The 22,676-nt window shown below is 55.3% G+C and overlaps 1 protein-coding gene across 7 annotated transcripts in view; it reads left to right on the top strand.

Moving 5' to 3' along the window:
• ZMIZ1 (zinc finger MIZ-type containing 1) overlaps positions 1–22,676 on the top strand; it is a 240,283-nt gene that overhangs the window by 26,233 nt on the left and 191,374 nt on the right. The window lies entirely within an intron of this gene.

The raw sequence follows: 22,676 nt of genomic DNA on the forward strand, positions 1-22,676 counted from the left end.
TGAAATGGGTACTACTGACTTCCCAGGTTATTTTGAGAATGAAGTGAGATGTAGTCAACAGTAGATGTATCTGTCGGTGTCCCTGCCCTGCTGTGGGATGACAGGGTGATTTTGGACAAGACCAAGGCCTCGCTGGGACTCACAGCTCTCTTCAGAAAGCAATGGGGCTGGGTCCAGGTGTGCGGTGGCTCCCGCCTCTAATCCTTGCACTTTGGGAAGCCAAGGTGGGCAGATAGCTTGAGCTTAGGAGTTTGAGACTAGCCTGGGCAACACGGTGAAACCCTGTCTTTACCAAAAATAGAAAAATTAGCCAGGCATGGTGGTGCGCACCTTTAGTCCCAGCTACTGGGGATGCTGAGATGAGACGATTGCTTGAACCTAGGAGGTCGAGGCCGCAGTGAGCACCGCTGCAATCCAGCCTGGAGGACAGAGTGAGACCCTGCTCTTCCTGAAGAGAGAGAGAGAGAAAGAGAGAGAGGGAGAGAGAAAGAAAGAAAGAAAGAAAGAAAGCAAGCAAGCAAGCAGTGGGGCTGGAAGCTGGTCAGAGGCCTGGGACCCTTGGGCCAGAGGGGACTGTCCCTGCCCAGCTGGCTGCAGGAGCTCTGACTCTCAGACCAGCCCAGATTCATATCCTGTGTCTTCCACTTGTGGGACCTTGGGCATTTGACCTCAGGCATTTTCGTGGGTAGAAAGTGGGAGCAGTTCAGGTCGTCAGAAGACGAAATATGCTAATTGTATACTTAGTGCTCAGCACAGGGCTGGCTGCATGGTGAATGCTCATAAATCAGTCATGTCTGTAACATACATTTCAAGGGAAAAACATCTGTTTTGAGGGCAGAACACTATTAAGTTAAATATTCTCCTGATTTCATTTCAATAGTACTGTTATAAAAAAACAATAACCATGATACTGACAGAGGACCACCCCTTCCAGGCCCACTTCTTTGCTGCTTTGCTTTTGGCAATGACGCTTGTGCAGAGCCAATCCCACTCCCCTGACCTAACTAGTTCTCGCCTGGCTGTGCGGCGTTTCCGGGTGTGCGGCAGGTCTCTCCAGTCACGTAAGGGAGGCCTCATCCTTCTTACCTGACTGCTCTGAGTGCAGACCTATGCTGCCATCTTTTCCAGGCACCTGTCTGTTACCCTGGGCCTGGAATGCACCTAACAAAGGCTGCCATGAGGAGGCGCCTCGGTACCTGTTCATCCGGACGCATCATGTGGCCCCCGTACCCCATGTGGCTCCTGGTTAATCTTCAGGATGCAATCGATCTCTTCCTTAGGGGCCAGACTTCGTTGTTCTAAGCCTTTCTCATATCCACATCTTGGGGCTGCTGGAGTCCCTGAGTCTGTGTCCTGGCGGTCGGTTTGAAGCACCCGCAGACAGCAGCGCTGAAGGTGCCTGTTTGTGGCCATGTAGAGGTGTCTCCTCTGCTGCTGAACCTGCAGATCCCCGTGAGGCAGGTGGGGCCGCAGGCCTCTCCCCTCCGTTTCATATGGGAGGTAATTGAGCAGAACTTAGGACAGTTACATGCTTTGTTTCAGTTGCAGGGCTGGGATTTGGACCTGGCTTCTGGCCTGACTCAGGTCCTCAGCTGCCACCAGCCCTGCTGCCACTGAAGGTTGCTGGACAAAGGAAGCTGAATGTGGAGGGTGGGTCTGGAGGAGAGGGGCAGGAGATGAGCCCCGAACGAGGAATATCTGCACAAGGAGTTAGAAATGAGACGGCTGCAGAGAACCTCCGGCTGGTGGAGGTGAGGGTGGGAAGGGCTCTGAAACCGCCAGCGGTTTTCTTGAGCACTTCTTGACCCAAAATGCTGCTTTGAAGAGTTGATAGAGACCGGCTTCTTCAGTCAGTGCCTGCTCTCAGAACTGCTCAGTGCCAGCCCCTCGCTAGGCTCTGGGGGTAGGACAGTGGCCAGAACAGATAAGATCCCTGTCTACCGGGAGCCAGAGAGAAACCAGGTAAACAAGCCAATCGCAATCAAGGACACCTTTATAAATTATGACAATCGCCAAGAAAGAAACAAACAAGTGCTGAATAGAAAACCACCCAGAGGTGGGAGCGGGGCCTTGAGACAGGAAGGCCTTTCTGAAGAGGGCCGTGAGATGATGGGGTGCGAAAAGAGCCTGCAGGCAGAGGAAGCAGCGTGTGCGAAGGCCAGAGACAGAGAAGGGTCGCATGCGCCCTGGGGACAATGGGCAGGGGTAGAGCAGCTGAAACATTGTGGGCACCGTGCAGATCTTCCAGCTCCACTTGCCCCCGGGTCACCAGCAGTGCTGCCGGCCTGCTGTGAGCATGGGCTCAGGTGTGGACATGCCTGTATCTGCTGGTGGGTCCCACATGGGGCTGGCTCCCTGTCTCAGCCAAGGGACACATGACACATGACATCACTGGCTATTTCTGCGTCCCACCGGCCGCCTCCATCTTGGCAGTGTGAATGGGAGGCCTGGCCCGAGCCCTTGACTGGTCCCCTGGCTTGGCTGTCTGCCACTGAATATCACCTGCTGTTTCAGTGACCCTCCTGCTGTCACTGAGGGCAGAGGAGGCTGAGGGGCACAAGGGCTGTCACCAAGGGTCCTGGGACAAGCCCAGGTTCTCCCGCCTAGGGTCAGCCATGGTCCTGCAACCTTTATTTATTTACTTTGGGCCCTGCTCAAAACTGGTAGCAAGCTGCCTGGAATGCAATGTGACGAACTCGAGATAATAATAAAATCAATTGGACTGTTTCCCCAGTAATTCTAGAGACTGATGCATCATTAATGTTGGTAATACAGTGCCTGTCAGATCACAAACTTCTCAATAAATGTGCAGCTGGCAAGCTCTGATAGAAATTGGAGGCAAGCAGAGAATGAGATTTGGGGCCTTTGATATATGGGGTGTCAGTGGCGCGGTGAAGTTTTTATCAATTTCTGTCACTTTGGGCTTTTGTGCTCACTACATATGTGGTCTTCATGGCACCTCTCTGTGGGCTGCTTGGATGCTAACTGCACCCCCCACCCAACGCTGTGAGGAAGAGGAGTTCCTGGAGGGGCCTCGGCAGCACTGGTGCCCTTCCCTGTGGCTTCATGACCAGGGCCTTCTCAGGCAGACGTGGATGGGCGAAGCCTTGGGACCCGATGCCATGCGTCATGCAGGCACTCTCCAAGCATTGATTGAGTCCCTGTTGGATTCAAGATGCCATCGGGCCCTCGGAGGCCTTTGGGGGCTCCTGAGGACTTGATGAAAACCTGAGGCATGGGGCTGTGGGAAATGTGATCAAATGATCGTTCCTTCCTAAGAGTCAGGAGTAAATGGAAGGAGGGTGTGAGCTAGCCTGGAAGTGTCTGCCAGGTAGACTAGGCGATGGGGCTGCTAGATGGGGTAGCTGTGTGGGCCCAGGCCCTGAAGCACGAGGAAGCCTGGAGTTTACGTGGGAGTGAGGAGTTCGGCCGGGCCCCGGTGGCATTGGAGAAAAGGCGGAAAGTGCATGGAGGCAGTGTCGTGTAGTGGTTAGTGCAAGCACTCTGAAGCCAGACAGGGAGGCTTCGAAACCTAGCTCCCACACTTAGCAGCTGGGCAACCTCAGGGAAGTGACTCAACCGCTCTGTGCCTCACCTGTAAAATGGAGGTGGTGATAGTTGACCACCTACCTCGAAGGACTCTAGTGAGCATAAATGAATTAATTCTTGTATGAGTGCCTGGTCCGTTGCAAGCCCCTGATAAATAATTGGCATTACTCTTGCATAATGAGCTCAGTGAACCCACCTGAGAGCCGTACAGCAAGATTCAGAGAGTTGACGTAGGGCTTCCGCACTCATACAGCTGCTCGGAAACAGAGCTGATTTTAAAACCTGCATCTCTAAGCTGCTACTGAGGCTGGGGTTGAGCAGGGTGGGCCTTGGGTGCCCATGTGGAGGAGGTGGCATGGGGCTGGGGGCCCAGCACCCTACTGAGGATGGGGCTGTGAGGCCACCATTATTAGCGAGGAGATTGGATGGGCAATGAGTGAGCTCAGCCTTTGTCTGTCATTAGCCCTCTGGGTGCTGGAGAACTTCTGAGACTGGGGACTTAACTGTGATGCAGATGTCTCATTGGCCCCTGGAGGTTGGAGGTGGCTGTGAGTAGCAGGGGAGCCACATGGGAACCATGTTGGTGGCAAATTCCAGAAGTGAGTCAGGGTTTCAATGTTCCCAGCTACACCTGCTTGGGAGCAGGCCCTGAAACCCAGCAAGCCCTGACCTCCCTCCTCGACACCCACCTTCCCTGGAACACCACGTTCTCTGGATCCCAGAGCAGGAGGTTCCTAGGCTGTGGGAGTGACTTGGGTCTAGGGCACATTCTGATGCAGCCATGGCTGTGGTGCACCTGCTGGGGACCCGCTGTGAGGCCCTGGGAGTCAGTGTGTTTGGGCTGGAGGCCAGCGCTCTTTGGGAGTGCCCTGAGCACAGGGACCCCACACTCCTCTGAGCAGGGGTGCTCCTGGCCCTCCCCCAGGCTGCCTTTGAGGTGCTTCCCCTTCCCATGGCGCCACAGAACGCTAGGATGTACTCCTGGCTGGTTCTGCATTTGTGTTTGCCTTTTAACGAAGGCAGGTTGGGAGGCCCCCGGGGCCTCAGAAAAGAAGAAGCCATCTTGTTAGACTGGGGTGTGGAAGACAGGGGCCTGCACTGCACTGGGGACAGCGAGTGGCGGCCTCCTGGCCCAGGTCTGCCCCCATCCCCTCTCCGGCTCCCTCCAAACCTCCCTGAGCCCCCATGCCCTGCTTGGGACCTCCCAGTCCAGAGCCCGGGTCCCTGCACTTGTTGGGTGGTGGAGGATGGCGGGTCCTCGTGATGTGCCTGGGAAGCATCTCTCCATAAACCCCCTGTGCCTGGGGCTTGGAGGGAGGTCCCTTCCTGCCAGAGGAGCGGGGTCTGGGTGAGGCACCCAGAGGAGCTGCAGGGGCATTTGAAAAAACAGGTGGGTCTTCTTTTACCACCAGGAGGTCCTGGTTATGGGAGCAGGTGGGAGCACGGTGCTGACGTGGTCCTACCTGGTGTGGGTCCCACCGCTGCTGCTTCTATGACCCAAACAGGTCTCCAACCACTCTGAATGTCACTAATCACCACAGTGCACGTCCTCATGCCCGCCTGACCACACGCCCTGATGCTCAGAGCATGTCTCTTGTTGAGTGCCAGGCCCTGGGGGATTGGCCCTGGCTCAACCCCAGGAGGTTAGAGCCTCACTAGGGAATAAGACTGGCCAGATACTGCCTATAGCAGGCGTCCCCAAACTTTTTACACAGGGGACCAGTTCACTGTCCCTCAGACCGTTGCAGGGCCGCCACATATGGTGCTCCTCTCACTGACCACCAATGACAGAGGTGCCCCTTCCTGAAGTGCGGCAGGGGGCCGGATAAATGGCCTCAGGGGGCCGCATGCGGCCTGCGGGCTGCAGTTTGGGGACGCCTGGCCTATAGCATGAGAGGCTGGTGTCTGTGAATGAGAGCCCTGCTGAGGGGAGTCCCAAGGGGACAGGTTCAGGTCAGCCTACCGTGGGAGAGCATTCAAGGAGGGCCTTCCAGAGGAGGTGGCCTTTGTGCATCAGCCCAAAGGATGAGTTGGGGAATGCTCAGCAAAAAGAGGGCAGGTGAGGGCTGGGTATGGTGGCTTATGCCTGTAATCCCAGCACTTTGGGAGGCCAAGGTAGGAGAATCACTAGAGCCCAGGAATTCAAGACCATCCTGGGCAACATAGTGAGACACCATCTCCGAAAAAAAAAAGAAAAAAAGAGGGCAGGTGAGGTTATCAGGCCTGGATGGGTGGGAGGCAAAACCCGAGAGCTCAGTGGGGGCCTGATCACATCCGAGAGGGCCTTGAATGCTGGATGGAGTTTGTCCTTGACTCAGGGTCAACAAGGAAAGATTTTGGGGTGAAGAGTGCTGTCCTCAGATCTGATGTGCAGACCAGTACCTGTGGTGACTGCTTGGAGAGTGTTTTCACAGGGGTCCCATGAGCCCTGCTGCATTCCAGGAGAGCAGGCATGAGGTTCATCATTGGCTGGTACGGGCCTGGGCATGGGCCAGACGGTGCTGCAGATATGTGGCTGGGGGCGGTGGGGATGGTGGTCACCGGGGGCACTGGGTGCTGTGGTATCTGAAGGGAGTGAATTCCAAGTGCCATGGGGGAGCCCTTGCCCCTCAGGGCTTTTGCACACAGCATCCCTGGGTGTCTATTAAACGTGCAGAGGCTGTTTTCATCCCAGCACAGCTGGGCCAGGTACAATTAGAAATCTGGCTGAAAACTGCAGGTCTGTTGAGGAGCACGAAGGCCAGGTCCCCAGAGGACGAGAGCCTTGGAAGAGGGTGGCACTGATTGCAGACTGCAGAATCTTGAAGGGCCCACGGAGAGGCTGCAGGGCGTGGACTTGACTACAGCAAGGGAAGAGGAGGACCAAGCTCTTCCGTTGATGGGTAATTCAGCATACAGTTGCAGCTCTTTGCAGTAGGGGCGAGGAAGGCAAGATCTTGGTGCTAGGGGTACTACTGACTGTCTAATGGAAGGGGGTTCACAGCATAGGCAAGGGCCGAGCTCACTGTGCTGGTGAAGAGGGCAGCTGAGTAAGTCCTCTAGGATGAGTGGGAAATTCCCAGTCTGAAAGTGAGGGAAAAACATCTGAGGCAGAGGAAACAGTACATGCAAAGGCTCAGAGTGCTGGGGCAATGATGTCAGAGCGGCACAGCTCTTGAAGCCAGGCCAGCGGGCATGGACTTTGTTGCTGGTGAGGGGTAGCAAGTCAACCAGGCTTTCTTCTCTGAAGTCAGAGAACAAAGGCCAAGGCTACTGGATCCTGGGACGTCTGAGGTCCTCGGCTCAGTGGACGTCTGGTGGCCTGCATGTATCTTACTGGCATGGCACGTTCGTGGAGCCATGGGGTCAGGGGAGGGGCCTACTTGTGCAGAGGGAGGGGTAGTCTCTAGGTAGGCAAATGGCATCTGCCCCTCTGGTGGCAAAGTCCATTTGGGTGAACCAGGGCAGGGAGGGAGGGAGGCGGGTGGCCAGGTGACGGCTGTCCGGGCAGGTGCGCTCTGTCATCTGGCATGAAGGCAGCCGTGAGGCCTCAGGGGCTGAAGCTGTTTCTCACACTGTCCCCCACCACAAACACACACACTGAGACTCCACCGTTGTCCCTCCCTGCTCTGAGAATGTGATGTGAGGAGCAGCTGTCAGTTACTGTCAGCTGCCACAATGCAGGGAGGCAGCTGAGAACCAGAGAGCAGGAGTGGCCAGCTCCAGGTCACATCGAAAGTGGGACCCCCGACCGGCTCCCAGCCGCCCCATGGCACCAGGGCCCCCACGTGGGTCAGAATTTCCTTCCCTTCTCTGTAACTCTGGCTCCTGCCCCCTGGGAGAAAGAGCTGTCCCCTAGCAATAAGATCTTCCCATCTGGAGTCACCAGCTTTTCCTTTTTCAGCTTTTCCTCACCTCCCTCCACCTATAAACAACCCAAGGGAACAAACCCAGAAAGCCAGGTCCCAGCCTGTTGGACCAGACCTCGCCCAGTTGGAGCAGAAGGTGTGCAGTGGGGAACGTGGCCTGCAGCCCCTCTCACAGGGAGGCAGAAATCCCAGCTCTGGAAGTGTATAAACATGGTTATTTTTAGCCCTCAGAGGGCTGTGGGCGCAGCAGCGTGACCTGAATCTGGCTCAGCCCCCTCCTCCTGCCTCACCCGGGAGAGGAGGCCTCCATTGCCCCGCCTTCTGCTCCTTCAGCCTCCGGGCTGGGCCAGTGAATTCCAGGACCCAGGGAGAGAGGGAACTGGGTGGTGGTTGGGGGGAATCTTAGCAAGGCTGCCCGGGGCCAGGAGCTGAGGCTGAGACCAGCTCACGGGGACAGGATGTGGTTTTCAGAGAGGCAGCATTTCAAGTTGCAACAGAAATATTGGAGCCACCCAATTTCATGACTTTTCCATGGGTTCTTGCTCTCTAATCCTGGTCCCTTTCCTGGTCTGGCTGGAGGCGAGTCCCAAGCGCCACCTGGGAAGCAGTGCTAGCCTAGCACCTGGAGGCCGTGCTGCTGCTTTGCCACCATGGGCCACCAGCCCCACACAGTACCTCTCTGCATCTCAGTGGCCTCATCTGAGAAGTGGGACAATTCCCAACCTGACTGGCAGGGGACCGAGGGGGTGACAGTGAGCTGACACAATTGTAAATGTTCACTCACTTATTCATTCAACCAACATTGATTAAATGTCAATTTTGTGCCAGCCAGTGTTCTAACCATTGGATGGAAAGCAGGAAACCAGCCTGAGGAGGTGCTGACCCTTCTGGCGCTAACATCATTGAGCAGGTGTTGGGGGCACAGAGGGACAGACTAAGTGCACACGACACAGTGATCAGCCCATAGTGCGTGCAGTATGGGAGTAACGTTGAGTGGTGTGTGACGGAGTGGCTGAGGTCTGGGAGTTGGCATGTATTTTAGATGAGGGTAGTCTGGGAGGACCCCCTGAGAAACTGTAAAACAGCCAGCCACTGCGGGTGGAGGTGGTGAGCAGGAACAGCAGGTGCAAAGGCCCGTGGGCAGGAATATGCTTGGTGCCCAAGAACTGAGGACGTGGGGAACCCTTGAAGGGGAGCAGGCAGGGCCAGCTGCATGGGGCTCAAGGGCCGTGGAGATGCCTGGGGTGAGGGGCTGTAAACAGGAAAAGCTTTACAGCTGTAAGGAAGAGCAGGAAGGAAGTGAGAGTGGGAGGCCAAGGAGGGGCTGCGGCCCCCACCCAGGCACAGGAGCTGGTGAGGAGTGGGCAGATCCGCATGCGGGGAGGGGGAGCGGTGGAAGTGGCAGATGGCTTGGCTGAAGGGGGAGCATCAGAAACCAGGATGGTTCCTTGACTTTTGGATTTGATGCCTGGGTGGGTGGGGGTGAAGAGGGCATTTGATCCAAAAGGAGGGTAGAGGGAGAACAGGATCTGAGGGGTGGGGCAAAGGGTGATGCCAACCTGGACACAGGTTTTCAGTGTCTGTTGACCTTGGAGTAGAGAGGGCAGCCCCAGGGGAGCAGCTGCATCGGGCTCTTTGCCAGCCTGGGGCCAGGCTGTGTGGGCGAGTGCCTCCCTGGGGGCCTGGCCTGGGGTTCTGTCCCAGTGCATCAGGGATGAGGGTGTTCGGGTCCCCTGGCTTGGAGGCGGGTGTGCGTGGGGGTGCAGAGGGGTTGATGGCTCTGCCAAACTACCAGACCTGGACAAGTTGGAAGGTGGTCTGTCATTCAAGCACCATTTGCCATTGGCTGGCTGTGAGCCCTGATGTCACTACCAACCTTTTGCCCAGCTGGGTTGACTTCTTACTATAAACTAGCAGCTGCCCCTCCTGTGCCTGGACCGGGTTGGGAAGGACAGCAGCAGTAGTGACATGCTTTGGGGTTTTTTTATTGCAGACCTGATTCACTTTCATCTGGTCACCAGACGACGTAGTGACCCCTCCCCTCTCTAGGCCTCAGAATCCCCACCTGAGGTCCCGGGGTAGGGTAGAAGGTCTTGAGGGCCTCCGTGTGAGACGCAGCCTTTCGATAACAGAGCTTTGGTATTGAGAGGGTCATGGTGTGAGTAAAGGCCTGGAGGCTGGTCTGGGCAGTCACCTTGCAGGACCCTGGGGAGCAGGTGAGTATAGAGTCCACGTGCATAGAAGCCACGTGCAGGGTGGTCACCGGAGGTGAGGTGGGAACACCAGGCTTCCTGGTTTGTTCAGAGGGACCAGATTCCCATATAAGCCATTGTGCTCTCAGGACAGTCTCCCGGCTTGTTAAAGACTCCGTTTTGGCATCTGCAAAATGGGTGCAGTGGACGTCACTGAGGTCACAGGGGTGAATACTCACCGAGGTAATGTACAGAGATGGGCCAGCTCAGTGCCTGGTCTTTGATTTCCGGAGGTTGCCTTCTCTCCCTGTTTTTCTCCAGCTTATAGCCGGAATCCAAATTTCAAGGGAGGGCTATTTGCTGTTGGGGCTTCCCGTGAGAGCCATAGCCCCTGGCCTGGGAGTCCTACCAAACCCAACTCTGAAGGCCATGAACCTCACCGTAGCCTTGGGGACTGGCCCACTGGCCACGGCGCTCTGAGCATCAGCCTTAGGTATTGCTAGCAGGAGGCGCACTGGGGTTTTAACCAGAGGCAGTAATGAGCTTTCCGAAATCATACCAGGTTCATGTTCTGTTTCTCAAAGAAACGGTGGGCCTCGATTTCCTATCAGTGTGGTTGCTGTTGTTGGGTGTGTCTGTGTGTCTGTGTGTGTGTGTCTCTGTGTGTGTGTGTGTCTGTGTGTGTCTGTGTGTGTGTGTGTCTGTGTGTGTGTGTGTGTGTCTGTATCCGTGTGTGTGTATCTGTGTGTGTGTGTGTGTGTGTGTGTGTGTGTGTGTGTGTGTGTGTGTGTCTTAACTGCCATGGGTTTCAGAGCCATGGTGGAAAGTGAGGAAAATAGCAGATGCTAGATCCAATTGCCACCAAACTGTCTTGAAATGCTATAAATATTTTCTAAAAAGACCAGCTTCCCAGGCCCGAAGTGTTAGTTATCTCCTCCCTGAGAAACTAATTCCCAAAAATTTAGACAAATAACCTCTTAAATCACAGCTGTTAACCTCAGGTGTAAAAAGTGTTACCGCACCAGCTGCAGGTCAGAGCGACTCTGCCCTGCCGAAGTGCCTCCGTGTGGCATAGAAAAGGCGGTGGCAGAGAAGAGGGACTTTGTGCTCAGGCAAGAGACCAGGGTCGGAAGCTGGATTTGGCCACTCACTGCTGTGTGACCCAGGGCCAGTGGGCCCACCTCTCTGAACTTCTTCTGTGTCACAGACCTGTTACAGGCCGCCTCGATCCTGAGAGTGCCACTGAGCTGAGCTGCTTTCTGTTCCTCAAAGGTCAACAAAAGTTACTGTTGGCATTCAGGAGTTCACGTTAATCAGGACTGAGAAAACCCCTCCGTCCCCAATCCCCTCTGGCCCTCTGCTTGTGTCAAGGACGCCCCCAGTGACTGGATACCTGCTGGTGTCCTTTTTCACCAGAGAGCACCTGCAGGACCTGGAGCTTCCAGCAGGCAGGCAGCAGAACAGTGCTATTGTCTGTTCTCCTCGTATTCGCTTTTACGTTGAACTTCTATCCTTGGTGAGTGAGGCTAATTCTGTATTTAAGGTAGAATTATAAAGTTCTTTTAAAAATAAATGTATTTAGGCAAAAGTTATGAATTGATTATTAAGCTAATGGCAGTCTTGATGGCAGAAGGAAATGACAAACATCAGGACGATGGGGAGGAGACGTGATGGGCTCTGCAGACTGTCCAGGCTGCCCTTTCCCTAAGTGCTCACCGATTTCTGTGACCTTGTAGCACTAATGGGTGGGGAGGGAGACAATGGGAAGACAGTTGACCAAATGCTGAAGGGACATTTTGGTCAATTGTCTTCCCATTGTGCAATACCCAGAGGTGACCGCCACACTCCCTAACACAGCAGGCCTACAGAAAGCCCTATCCTGGGGTCCAGGCCAGGGGAAACCACTCTTGTGGAGAGTCTTGGCCAAGAAGCTGGGATTTTGTAGCAAAACCAAATCCCCCTACCCCCAGGCCCTGTGTGCCTCTCCATTAAAGTTCCCAAACTGAGGGTCTAAGCTTGATACCAGCCAGCTGCCATCTCCCAGGCCAGAGACCAAGACCAGGCCTTAGCTCTCCCAGGCATGGCTGACCCCAGCAGAATGTATAGTAGGTGCTCCACTGACGGGGACATCTAGTGCTGTAGGTATTGTTTTATGCTCTTCCTGTGACTGACAGCCTAGAGTGCTGTACAGAATAGTAATTCTGAAGCCACAAGGAGCTCTGTAAGAGAGTGTGGGGACCAATTGGTAATGCCTGCCATGGTGTGGGAATGCCTGCCTGGGGGCACACAGGCCTTTATTTGTGACTCATGTGCTCCCCCAAGCTAGATCCTACCCCCATTGCATCACCAGCACCCAGCCTGGCAATCAGTGGGTGATTGAGCCCAGAAGCTCCGGTAGGAACTTAGCCGGTGATCTTTGGGCATCCTTGTGTGTGGGCATCCCCTAGCCACATTGCAGACCCTGGAGGGTCAACACTCAGCCCTTGAGGTTGGGAAGCCCTTGTACATTCCATACCCCCTCCCTGCTAAGGCTGGATGCGGCATAGGTACCCAGAAAGTGTGTTGATGAGACCCAAGAATAATCGACAAAGGGGACTGGAGAGGTGCTTCGGCCTGGCTTGGCGGCAGCCCATGTAACACTACCTCACTGCCGGCATCGTGCAGGTGGCCGAGTGCCCCAGATTTTCTAGGACAGCCCTGGTTTCAGATCCTTCATGCATTGTTCTTGAGTGCCCCTGCCTGAACAGGCATTTGGGCTCCGCTTTGGAAGTCCTGGCTGCTGTGGATATAGCCCTCATGATCACGCTCTTTGATCATTTTCAGAGCGCTCACTCTTCACCGCCTTTGCATCTGGCCTGGGGATGGGGCAACCCCCTTTGCTCACTTTTTTCAGGTGAGGAAATTGAAGCCCAGAGTGAGCAAGTGACTTGCTTGAGCCCACATAGCCAGTTAATGCAGAGATCTGGCCTGAACCCATGATGCCCTTCTTCTGGCCACTTCACCTTCCACTTAGAAAGCTGAAAACTTTCTGCATCCTGGTATTGAAGCCTTACTCATTGTCAGCCTTTGTAGCCTAGTGGGTTAGACCTTTAGGCACCAAACAGCCTGCTTTGCATTTCAACTACTTCCTGGCCATGTGACTTTTGGTGAGTTCCTTTATCTCTCCGTGCCTCAGTTTCTTTATTGGTAAAACGGGAGTAAACACCATATGGGGCGGTTGTGAGAATTACCGGGTTAAGTGTCTGCCTCAGGAAGAAGGTTCTGGGTGACCTGCCGATGGTGTTCACAGAGGTGGATTGATCAGAGCACCTCACAGTCTAGTGCAGGCGTCCCCAAACTTTTTACACAGGGGGCCAGTTCACTGTCCCTCAGACCGTTGGAGGGCCGCCACATACTGTGCTCCTCTCACTGACCACCAATGAAAGAGGTGCCCCTTCCTGAAGTGCGGCGGGGGGCCGGATAAATGGCCTCAGGGGGCCGCATGCGGCCCATGGGCCGCAGTTTGGGGACACCTGGTCTAGTGAACGTGAGGTGGGAGGCAGACGTGTTCATCACGAAGGAGCGTTCAAGTGGCTGGGCGAGGTCTGTGGTAGACTGAGCCCCGTCTGGCAGTGGGTGGAAGGTCTCCATCACTCCCACGCTATGCGGAGGCATTCAGAAAGGCTCCTCCATCCATGGACGATACTTGGAGCAGGGCTTGAAGGAGGCAGGGAGGGCACTGGCTTGACCTCCGCAGAGAGCAGCCTCCAAAGCTACTTCTGGACAGAGGATGGCACTCACTACCTCCCGCAGCTGGAGCATCTGGGCCTTGCTGTGGGGTGGGGGTGGGGTCGAGAAGAGGTGGAAAGACCCAGTTGCTTTGTCCCAGAGGCAGGCACAGAGTCCTGCCTGGGAGCCCTGGCATGGGGTAATTGTCTATTGTTCATCATCTAGTAAGCCAGCTCTCCATCTTCTTTCCGGCTGTCTGCCTTTCCGTCCTTCCTTTTGGCATCTGTCTGCGCAGCATAAAGAACCCCTCCCAACACAGTCACTAGTGATCTGCTTCCAGGCTAGTGTTGACACCCCAGCCCACCCGGAGACCCATTTATTCTGCCACTGGGGCATAGGGCCCAGTTTTAATCATCCTCGCTCCACTGTGAGATACAGATGGTTGTATTATTAATAGTCATAATTAATCAGCATCCACAGAGGAGCTTTTCCCTAGGCAGCAGATCCTCAGGACAAGCAGCCCTGGGAGGTCCCATTCCAGTCCCCACTTTACAGACAGGGGAAGTGAGGCTGGGAGAAGCGGGAGGACTTATCCGAGGTGGAGCTGGGTATGGACCCCCGCTCAGAGCTCCGATCTGACGACAGCCTGCAGTGTTACTGTCTGGAAATGGTCTGGAAATGGACTGTTCACCCCACCCACCCATACCTAGGTCCTAGTGCACCAATTGCTGAGAAGCGTTCAGCACTGGGGATGGGAGGGCAGTGCTCAGGCTGGTGGTGCACTTTGAGATCTCAGGCTGAGAGTGAAGGAAGAAAGGTGGGATGGGGAAGAAAGGTGTGAGGGAGGCCGGACATAGCAGGCTGGCAGGACCGGGGTCTCATGGGGGTAAGGGTGAGGAGGTGGCCTTGGGTGGAAGGAAAGCCAAATACCACCTGTCTCCTCCTAATACACACAGATGGTAGGTCAGGGCCTGATGTTGGCTGCTTCTCTGTTCTAAGCTCTGCCTCCCAGGGACAGTGATTTAAATGCTTGCAGCAGGCAGCATCCTGATTTATGGGACTGTTTTGGACAGGCCTGAGTACATCAGCACAGCGGCAGTGAGGGGCTTCTTGCACAGTTCTGCAAGCCCACCTTGCTGCCAGCGCACCTGCTCCCCTGCCTGGCTCCTGGGGCTGACCACCACCAAGGCCCCTATTCATGTGTGTGCACCTGAGGCTGTCCACACTCTAGCCCACAGCCCATAAGCTGTGTTAGCCCAGCATGCAGGTGTGTGTGCAGATGAACACAGGTGTGCCCAGGCACACACGTATGTGTCTACCTGCACTCTGCAGGCAGCCATGTGCCCATGTCCTCTGGGCTGCCTCTCTCTGGGTCGATCTCTTGGTGGCTCTGGGAGGTGATGTCTGTTCACTGTCCTGTGTGTGTCCCAGTGTGGATGTGTACTGGTAAGGGGTGTACACACCTCTGTGCAGGTGTGCCTGTGCACATGTGTCTGTGTGCACACACGTGTGGGCATGCAGCTACCACCCCATTCTGTCTTTTTCACTGTGGGTGCTGTCCATACTCACATCCTTGCGTGTAATACACACCCAGTGCCCAGCGTGGCTGGGCTGCCCCTGCCTGATTGTTAGGCTCACGGATAAGACTCTCTGCCATTGTAAATGAGTGTGGGAGTGCCCCAGCCCAGGAGTCCTGAAGCATGTGGGGAGGGAGCCTCATCTGTGCTCAGCATCTCCACCTCACCTCCATATGGATGGTGCTAGAGAGGGAAGGCTGTGAGGGAGGGATGTGGTCCCCGCCCCCACCCCCCACCCTGTGTTCCTCATCCACCCTTTATTTTCTCCCCACTATGCCCACATGCTCGCCCATATTCTGGGCCAGGCCTTGAGGGCAGCCCTGGGTGGTGGGAGAAGCCCAGTCAAGAGTCAGGCAGCCCAGTGCACAAACGCAGGCCCTGTTGCCATCGTGTGGTCCTGGACAGCCCCTCTGCCTCTACCATCCTCAGTGTTTCCCCACCTGCAAAATGGTCTGAGCAATAGCCACCTCATGGGGTTACTGTGAGGACTAAGGGGGTGCAGAAACTGCTAGAGAAGTCAAGTTCCTTCTCCCAGCAGACTTCAGTCTCACCATCTGTAAAATGGCAATGATGGCCCTCACCAGTGGTCTCACAGAATGTTTTGAGGATCAGATGAGAAAAAGGTTCAGTGAAGGCTGGAGGGTGGTCTCCACAGCACTGGTTCCAGCTCTGAGCAAAGGAGATGAGGGGTGCCGGGGACTTGGCAGTGGAGGGGCATGCAGGGCCGGGGCCCGATGCCAGCATCCAAACTCACATGCTGCCACCCTCTGGCCTTGGGTTGCGGGAAGCTTACCTCATCTTCGTCTGCATCTCTGTTTTCCTTAGATTCCTCGTCTTTCCAGTAGCCATGTTCAGAGTAGTGGCGACCTCATGGCATGGTGGGAGGATTCAGGAGAAATGCGGGTGGAGCTTAGCACAGAGTTCGTCGCAAAGCAGCTGTTCAAATCGGTGGCATTTGTTATTCTTGTTGCCGGCCTTATTGCCATACCGGTGGCCATGCGGTCTGGAAGCACAGGTGAATGCATGGCGGGTGGTGCTTTAATATCACACCGGATACCTGTTAGTGAGGTTTAATTTGTGTTTCCAGACTTGATGTCCATCAGTCCCACCCAAGAAGAGTTCAAGCTTTTCTTGAACTTAGAGGGCTTAGAGGGCTATGCCGAAACTGGCAGCCTCAGCCTGCAAGAGGTGCCTGGGGGAAGGAGGGGGCTGGTACTGCAAAGGAGCTGGTTCCTGGGACTGTGAATGCTGTGCTCCCCGCAGCCACCCAGCCACGCGATAGGAAGCCAATGGTTACATTTACTCCTTTTTCTTTTGAACCACGTGGTGGCTGCACCACAGCTGGCTTGGAGCCTCTGGAAGAAGGCCCATAGGGGACATGATGTCTTACCTGAGCCAGGTGAGGACTGCATCCCCCCCTGCCAGCACTGCAGTCTGGGGCTTCCAGTTTCACCATAGTTCCCTAAGCTGCCTGGAATAAGGACTTGAACTCATGAACTTCGTGACCGATGGCCATGAAGTGTGGACACATAGATGACACCGCATTAACAGGTATCCCAGTGTGATATCAATACATTATCTGCCATATATTCAACTGTGCTTCCAAATGAAGTGGCCACTGGCAGCGAGGGGCTGCTCGCACAGTTCTGCAGATGGCTGCCAGCCCACCTGCTCCCCTTGCACAGCTCCTGGGCTGACCACCACCAGGGCCCCTGTGCACACAGCCCATGAGCAGTCCCCATCAGCTGTGGGCATCCCAGTCTGTGCCCAACTTCATGATAGCTGCTAGGGTCGAGTAGAGGATACAGTGTCCCCATCCCAGCAGGGGCTTCACTGAAGAAACAAGGCCCTGGCACCCAGACCAGGGCAGGGAGGAGAGAGCTGGTAGACACAGCCAGGGCTGCAGGGGCTCGGAGGTCATGGGATCCAGGTGAGCAGGCAAGGGAGGAGGCAAGCCAGGCTGGAGCCAGGCCTTGAAGGACAAAGAGGATTTAGCTCACCAGAAGAGATGGTATTCCAGGACAGAAGTGTATAGGCGAAAGTTTGGAGTCATTCCTGGGGAAAGGTGGAAGCCATTTGGCCTACTCTGGCCACACAGTCTTTGCTATCGATGGCCAGTGGCTGTGGGGTGTAGCAGATCGCCAGAGTTTAGGGTGGCGGGGGAGGCAAACCCTCAGGCCTGAGCCAAGAGAGGCCAAGTGGGCCCACACAGGCCAGAGCCTGAGACCTTGGCACCAGCTGCTCAGAGCTCTTGACTCGAGAATTAATGATTCATTTGTGGCCAATTTCTCCTGGCTTCTCCTGGAAATTCCCAAGCTTGCCCCTTCTCTCAGCTTAGGGAGTTCCAAGAATACAGTCTCACTTATACTTGGCCGAGAACACCTCACCCAGTATCCAGGGAATGGTTTTTAAAATTACAGCAGGTGTGATTTAGGTTAGCTATTAGGAAGAACTGAGCTAGGGCTGCGGGCTGGGGGCTGGGGTGGTTTGTTTGAGTGTTTGGAATGAATGTGAACAGAACTCGGTCTAGCGTAAAGTGTAGCAGTTACAAAGGGGGAGCTAGAGCTTGACCCAGAGTAGGACTTGGCTGGGCTGAAAAAGCAATAGCGTATGCAAAGGCCCTGGGGCATGAACATCCAGGGCATGAGTAATTGTGGTATAGTTGGAGTGTAGAGGATGAGAGAGACTTCTAGAAGTGTGGACACAACTCGAAGGTGCAGGACTCGGAGGACTTGAGAATTTGGCAGTGGGACGTGCTGGGACTGGTGCCTGAGGCGGGGACCAGTGTGTTTGATTTCTGTTATAGGGTCACTTGCCCATTCCTGTCTTGATTCTGCTGGTCAGCAGATCTTCTTTGACAGCCTGCTCCGTGCCAGGTCGGACCCATGTTCTGCATGGGTCTTGTACCTGTGTGGAGGCTGAACTAAAGGGAGGGGGTTACCTGTAGCAATTCAGGTGTGAGCGCGGGTGTGTGCGGGAGCAGGGGAATGGCTGATGACTTCAGACCCACTGGGCTCCATCACCGAAAGTTCCTGAAGCCCAAGTGAGGTAGCAGAGGTGTTGGGGTAGGCTTCAGGAACTCTGTGTTCCTGGCAGGCTCTGTGGACAGGCAGCCTGGAAACCACCCCTGCTGGGTAAGATCAGCGTGGCTCAAGGAGCCTGGAATATGTATCTGTCATGTGCAGGGGAGGGGGGCATACGAGACCCAGAGAGAGGAAGGTTGATGGCACAGCCCAAGCAGAACTTGGGGCCCTGTCTCCCAATCCTGGCTGATTGTACACATATCCCACCACCTGCCCATTCCTGCAGATCTAAAGACACTTTCCTGGAACCAGGCAAAACAGAACAGCCTGATTGTCTGGGTCAAAACATCTGGGTATTTGGAGAGGGAGGGTTCCTTTATATCTTTCACAACTTAGCAAATTTAATTTCTTCTGATTATTTCTTGACAGTCCCAGGCACTGGTGGTAAACAACCACTCTCCCCAGAATGTTTCCCTGTGACAGCAGCTTTCTCTGGCGAGGGTGCTATCAACACTTGGCAGCGCCTCCTCCCGGCTCCCGGCTCCTGGCTCCTGGCTCCCGGCTCCCAGCTCCTGAGCTCCTGGTCTCTTGAGCAAGGCAGCAAGTGGAGGCTCCTGAACAGCTTTTAGCATGCAGAGCTGGCCCTGTGTGCTGGGCAGGGACAGGCCTAGCCTCTTTGTTCCCCGCAGCAGCCCGCCTGGCTTCGGAGCCTCAAGTGGCCTCTGGTTGTGGATCGTCCCCAAGCAGCGAGGCTGGGTGGTATCAGGTGTCTGCTGGCTCCCACAGCCCCGGTGCCGAGGTCCTTGGCATGGCTCAGTGACAGGAGGGAGCCTGTCTCCTGAGGGCGGCTCTGCCAGGCCTGTCTGTGGCCGAGAGACCGGCAGCATCCTGTGCCCACAGTCTCCGTGGTCTGCGTCACTCTGGCTTAGGTGTCCTGAGTCAGAGCCAGGAAATGGATCTGCTGTGCGGGGGTGGAGGTGCTGCTGCCCAGGCAGCTGGGGTGAACCCCAACCTCCTGCCTGTCCACACCTGGGGGTGCTGGCCTCATGCTTCCCTCCCCTGGCTTGGCCTGAATGTGCCCAGCGCCTGGAGGAGAGGTTCCCGCCTGCTCCACGCTCCACTGCCTTGCTCAGGCCCCCACTCACCGGCTGTTTTTGGCAGGGTGGGTGCTCAGCCACCGGCACGGCCCTATGCTGTGCTTTTGCCTGAGTTATTCTATCACCTTTTTCTAGAATGCCCTTTCCAACTTGTTGTCTGGGCGATTTTCTGCTCCTCGTCCAAGAATGTACCCAAGAACAGCTTTTTTGGTGAAGGCTTCCCTGGCACCCTGACTCTGGCCAAGGCTGTCCCCCTTTCCTCTGAGCCCCCTCTCCGTGGACGGGTACTGTGACAGCGTAGTATATTCACATTTGGAGCCCGTTCGCCTGTGTGAGTGCCTTGAGGCTTTTTCTCTGTGGGTGCTACAGGACTCATGTGTAATATTAGCTCAATAAAGCAGGCTGGATTTAATTAAGGGGGTTCCTGAAGGTGGTGCTGGAGTCTCCCTTTGTTAGTGGTGTGGTGAAGAGGAGGCGGGAGTTTGGAAATGGAGAGAGGCTGACTTGCCGGCCTGCCCCTGCCCCCGATTGCCTCCGAGGGCAGCGCGGCCCCCCTGACTGCTGGGGACTGGGGCGGCCCCCTCCGTTTCCATCCAGCGGCAGCCTTCCCTGCCCGGCAGGAGCCGGCTCCCCAGGTTGCCGGAGTGATCACTCTCCAGAAAACACCCCAGTGGAAACTGCATGAATGATTGATAAGAGCTGAGAGCTGTTTAATTTTTTCCCCCTGTTTAATGGCTATCAATAATTTAATATGCTCTCTGTATGTTTTTAAGAAATAGCACCCATTTCGCCGTCTCCGGTTTAGCGGGCTAAATGATTTAAGTGTTGGAAATGTGCTCTGAGGATGGAGGTTGAGTGAGTCGGACAAATCTGGAGGCTCGGGGTGGGGGGAGGTGGGTTCAGAGCCAGCCGCAGAATCTTGGCCTGGGTGTGTGTGTGTGTGTGGGGGGGGGGGGGGTGTGTATGTGTGTGTGTGTGTGTGTGTGAAGGTGGGAGGGAGAAGGGAGGGAGGGAGGGAAGGGGCGGGTAAAAGCCAGCTCCTCTCTGCTAAGAGCAAGATAATTGCTTTTCCGGGGCCTCACTGAGCAGCAGCTGAACAGCTGTTAGCACCCCCCGCCACAATGCTAAGCTTTTTTTCTGGATTGCTCTGGGGTGTCCAGGGGGGCTAGGAAGGAGCTGCCACCGGTATCACTGTGGCCTGAGAATCTCCCCTCCCCTGACATCTTTGCCTCCTCCTAAAGCCTCTAAATTATTTTTATTTTAACGACGCAGTAAGACTGCTGCCCGAGTGGTGTCTTCCAGATGGGGTGTGGATGGTGGAGTGGAGTAAGGGACTCAGAGGGATCTGGTGGGTCATCTGCCGGTGCTCCCCCAAGCTTTCCAGATGTAGACCATCACCTGGGAGGACTTGCTAAAAATTTAAATTTCTGGGCTGCCTTCCAGACCCATCGACTTCCATTGCTGGGGGAGAGGCTCGGGAATCTGTGGGTTTAACTATCAGCCCAGGGGATTCTTCTCAGAGGATTTTGGGAACTACACGTCCAGCTCTGTTCTGGTGCTTACAGCACCCACAGCACCACATGGCAGCTCCCTTCTGCTTGCATGCCTCTGCGAATGAGGTACTCACCACCTCCCGAGGTAGTGATGCAGCCTGTGGGTGTGCACAGAAGAGTGAGGTACAGCCTGCAGGACTGGGGATGGGCTACAGAGGCTGGCCTGATTCACCTGGGCAGAGAGCCATGGAAAGATTTGTCTTTAATTCCTATTGAAGTTTTACATTCATGCAGAAAAGTGTGTATCTCCTAAGTTTGTAGCTTGACAAATTATCCTGAAGGGCACAGAGCATTACAGCCCTGCTGGAGCCCCTGTGCCCTCTAGTCACTGCCCGCCTCAAGGATCTGACTGTCCTGACTCCCAACAGCCTGCTGTTATCTCCTGCTGCCCAGCAAACCACCTGAAAACTTGGTGGCTTAAAGCAGCCACCATTTATGAAACCTCACAATTCTGTGGTTTGGCTGGGCTTCCCCCCTGAGTCCCTTGGGCTCATGTGGTTCCAGTCACCTTGAGGGTTGGCTGGATTGGAACGTCCCGATGGCCTCAGTCACAGGGGCAGTGGGTGCTGGCTGTTGCCAGGGCAGTTACCCAGCCTCCAGTAAGACACACACCTCCCTCCATGGCCTGCAGCTCCCAAAAGAGGCAAGGCCGGAAATGGCAAGACTTCTTGAGGCCTAGTCTCTGTAACTCACAAAATGTCACTCACACTGAATCCTATTGATCTAAGCCACTGTCATGGCCCGTGCTCAGCGGGTGGAGAATAGACTCCGCCTCTTGATAGGAGGAACTCCAGAGGACCCCTGCCGTATTTCATCTATTAAAAGCGTAGAATCTTTATGCCCTTCTTGACCTTTATATAAATGGATCTCGTAAGTGCATTCTCTATTGTGCCTGGCTTTTTAAGTCAACATTATGTTTGTAAGATTTACCCATGTTGTTAGATGAAGCTGCAGATCACGCACTTCCAAGCCTGTCCAGCAGTTTGTTGTGTGGAAGCACCAGTTGACCCATTCTGTGGTTGGCAGCCATCTGGGAAGCTTTCATTTTCTGGCTGTTAATGAATGGCCCTGCTATGAGCATTCTAGCACATGTCTTCTGGTGAACGTATGCACATTTTTCTGTGGACATGGAGTTGCTGGGTCATGGGAGAGGTCGCAGGGTAAGAGACCCTTTCAAACTGTTCTCCAAAGTGGTGGGACTAGTGTGTGCCCCACCAGCAGAAGGGGGCTTTACTGAGACCCAGCTGAAGATGGGCTGGAGGTGCATCTCATGGACACGGGAAGAGGCTTCCCATGATGTCCCCTCTGTCTGCCCTGAGCCTCAGGCCCCCAGGTCAGGGGAAGTAGGGCCATGAGGCTGATCGCTCTGTTTTGATTATGAGCTTTCCTGCTGCCCTTTTCTCACCCCAGGGGCCTCCCATTGCCTTCTCCCTTGTCCAGAAGCTGCCTTTCCCGGCCGACCTGACCCTCGATAGTCAGGGAGGCCAGGAGGCTGCAGACACAGGAGCTGGGGGGAGACAGCCACACAGCCTCTGTCCCTGAGGAGGTTTGTACTTCACTCCAGTCTTGCCTCTTGTCATGGGAGGAACCCTTTCCCTCTCAGGGCCTCAGTTTCCTCATTTGTAAAATGACAGGGAAAAGTATCAACCTCACCAAGTCTCTTTCTTCTTATCAACCTGACCCTGTATTCTAGAATGGAACAGAGGAAGGGGCGGGGGAGGCCTCCTGACTTCAGTCGACCGTGTTGTTCCATTTGTTCATTGCACACTTTCACTGCACCATTCATCCGTCAGGGAGTCCCTGTGGTCCTTGTTAACCAGCTCCGCGGACAGAGAGAAACTAGACCTCACTTCCGATGTTCAGGAGCTGGGCCTGGAGCAGGAGATCGGCCTGTGCAGAGCGGGAGGAGGTGGGAGGAGGCAGGATCAGCCAGGTGCACAGCCCGCTGGGGACGAACAGGCAAGGAGGGGCAGATGGGAGAGGGCTCCACGGAAGCCCTTGAGCAGAGTCTCGGGCCCTTGAAAGACAGAGGTGTCGAGAAGCGCTCTGAGCGGGCCACATGGCGTGTGCCAAGGCTGGAGGGCAAGGCGTCTGGGGGGCTGGGCTGACTGGGGCCCAGTGGCAGGCGG

The sequence above is a fragment of the Saimiri boliviensis genome, chromosome 12 (genome assembly GCF_048565385.1).
Source record: "Saimiri boliviensis isolate mSaiBol1 chromosome 12, mSaiBol1.pri, whole genome shotgun sequence".
NCBI lineage: Eukaryota > Metazoa > Chordata > Mammalia > Primates > Cebidae > Saimiri > Saimiri boliviensis.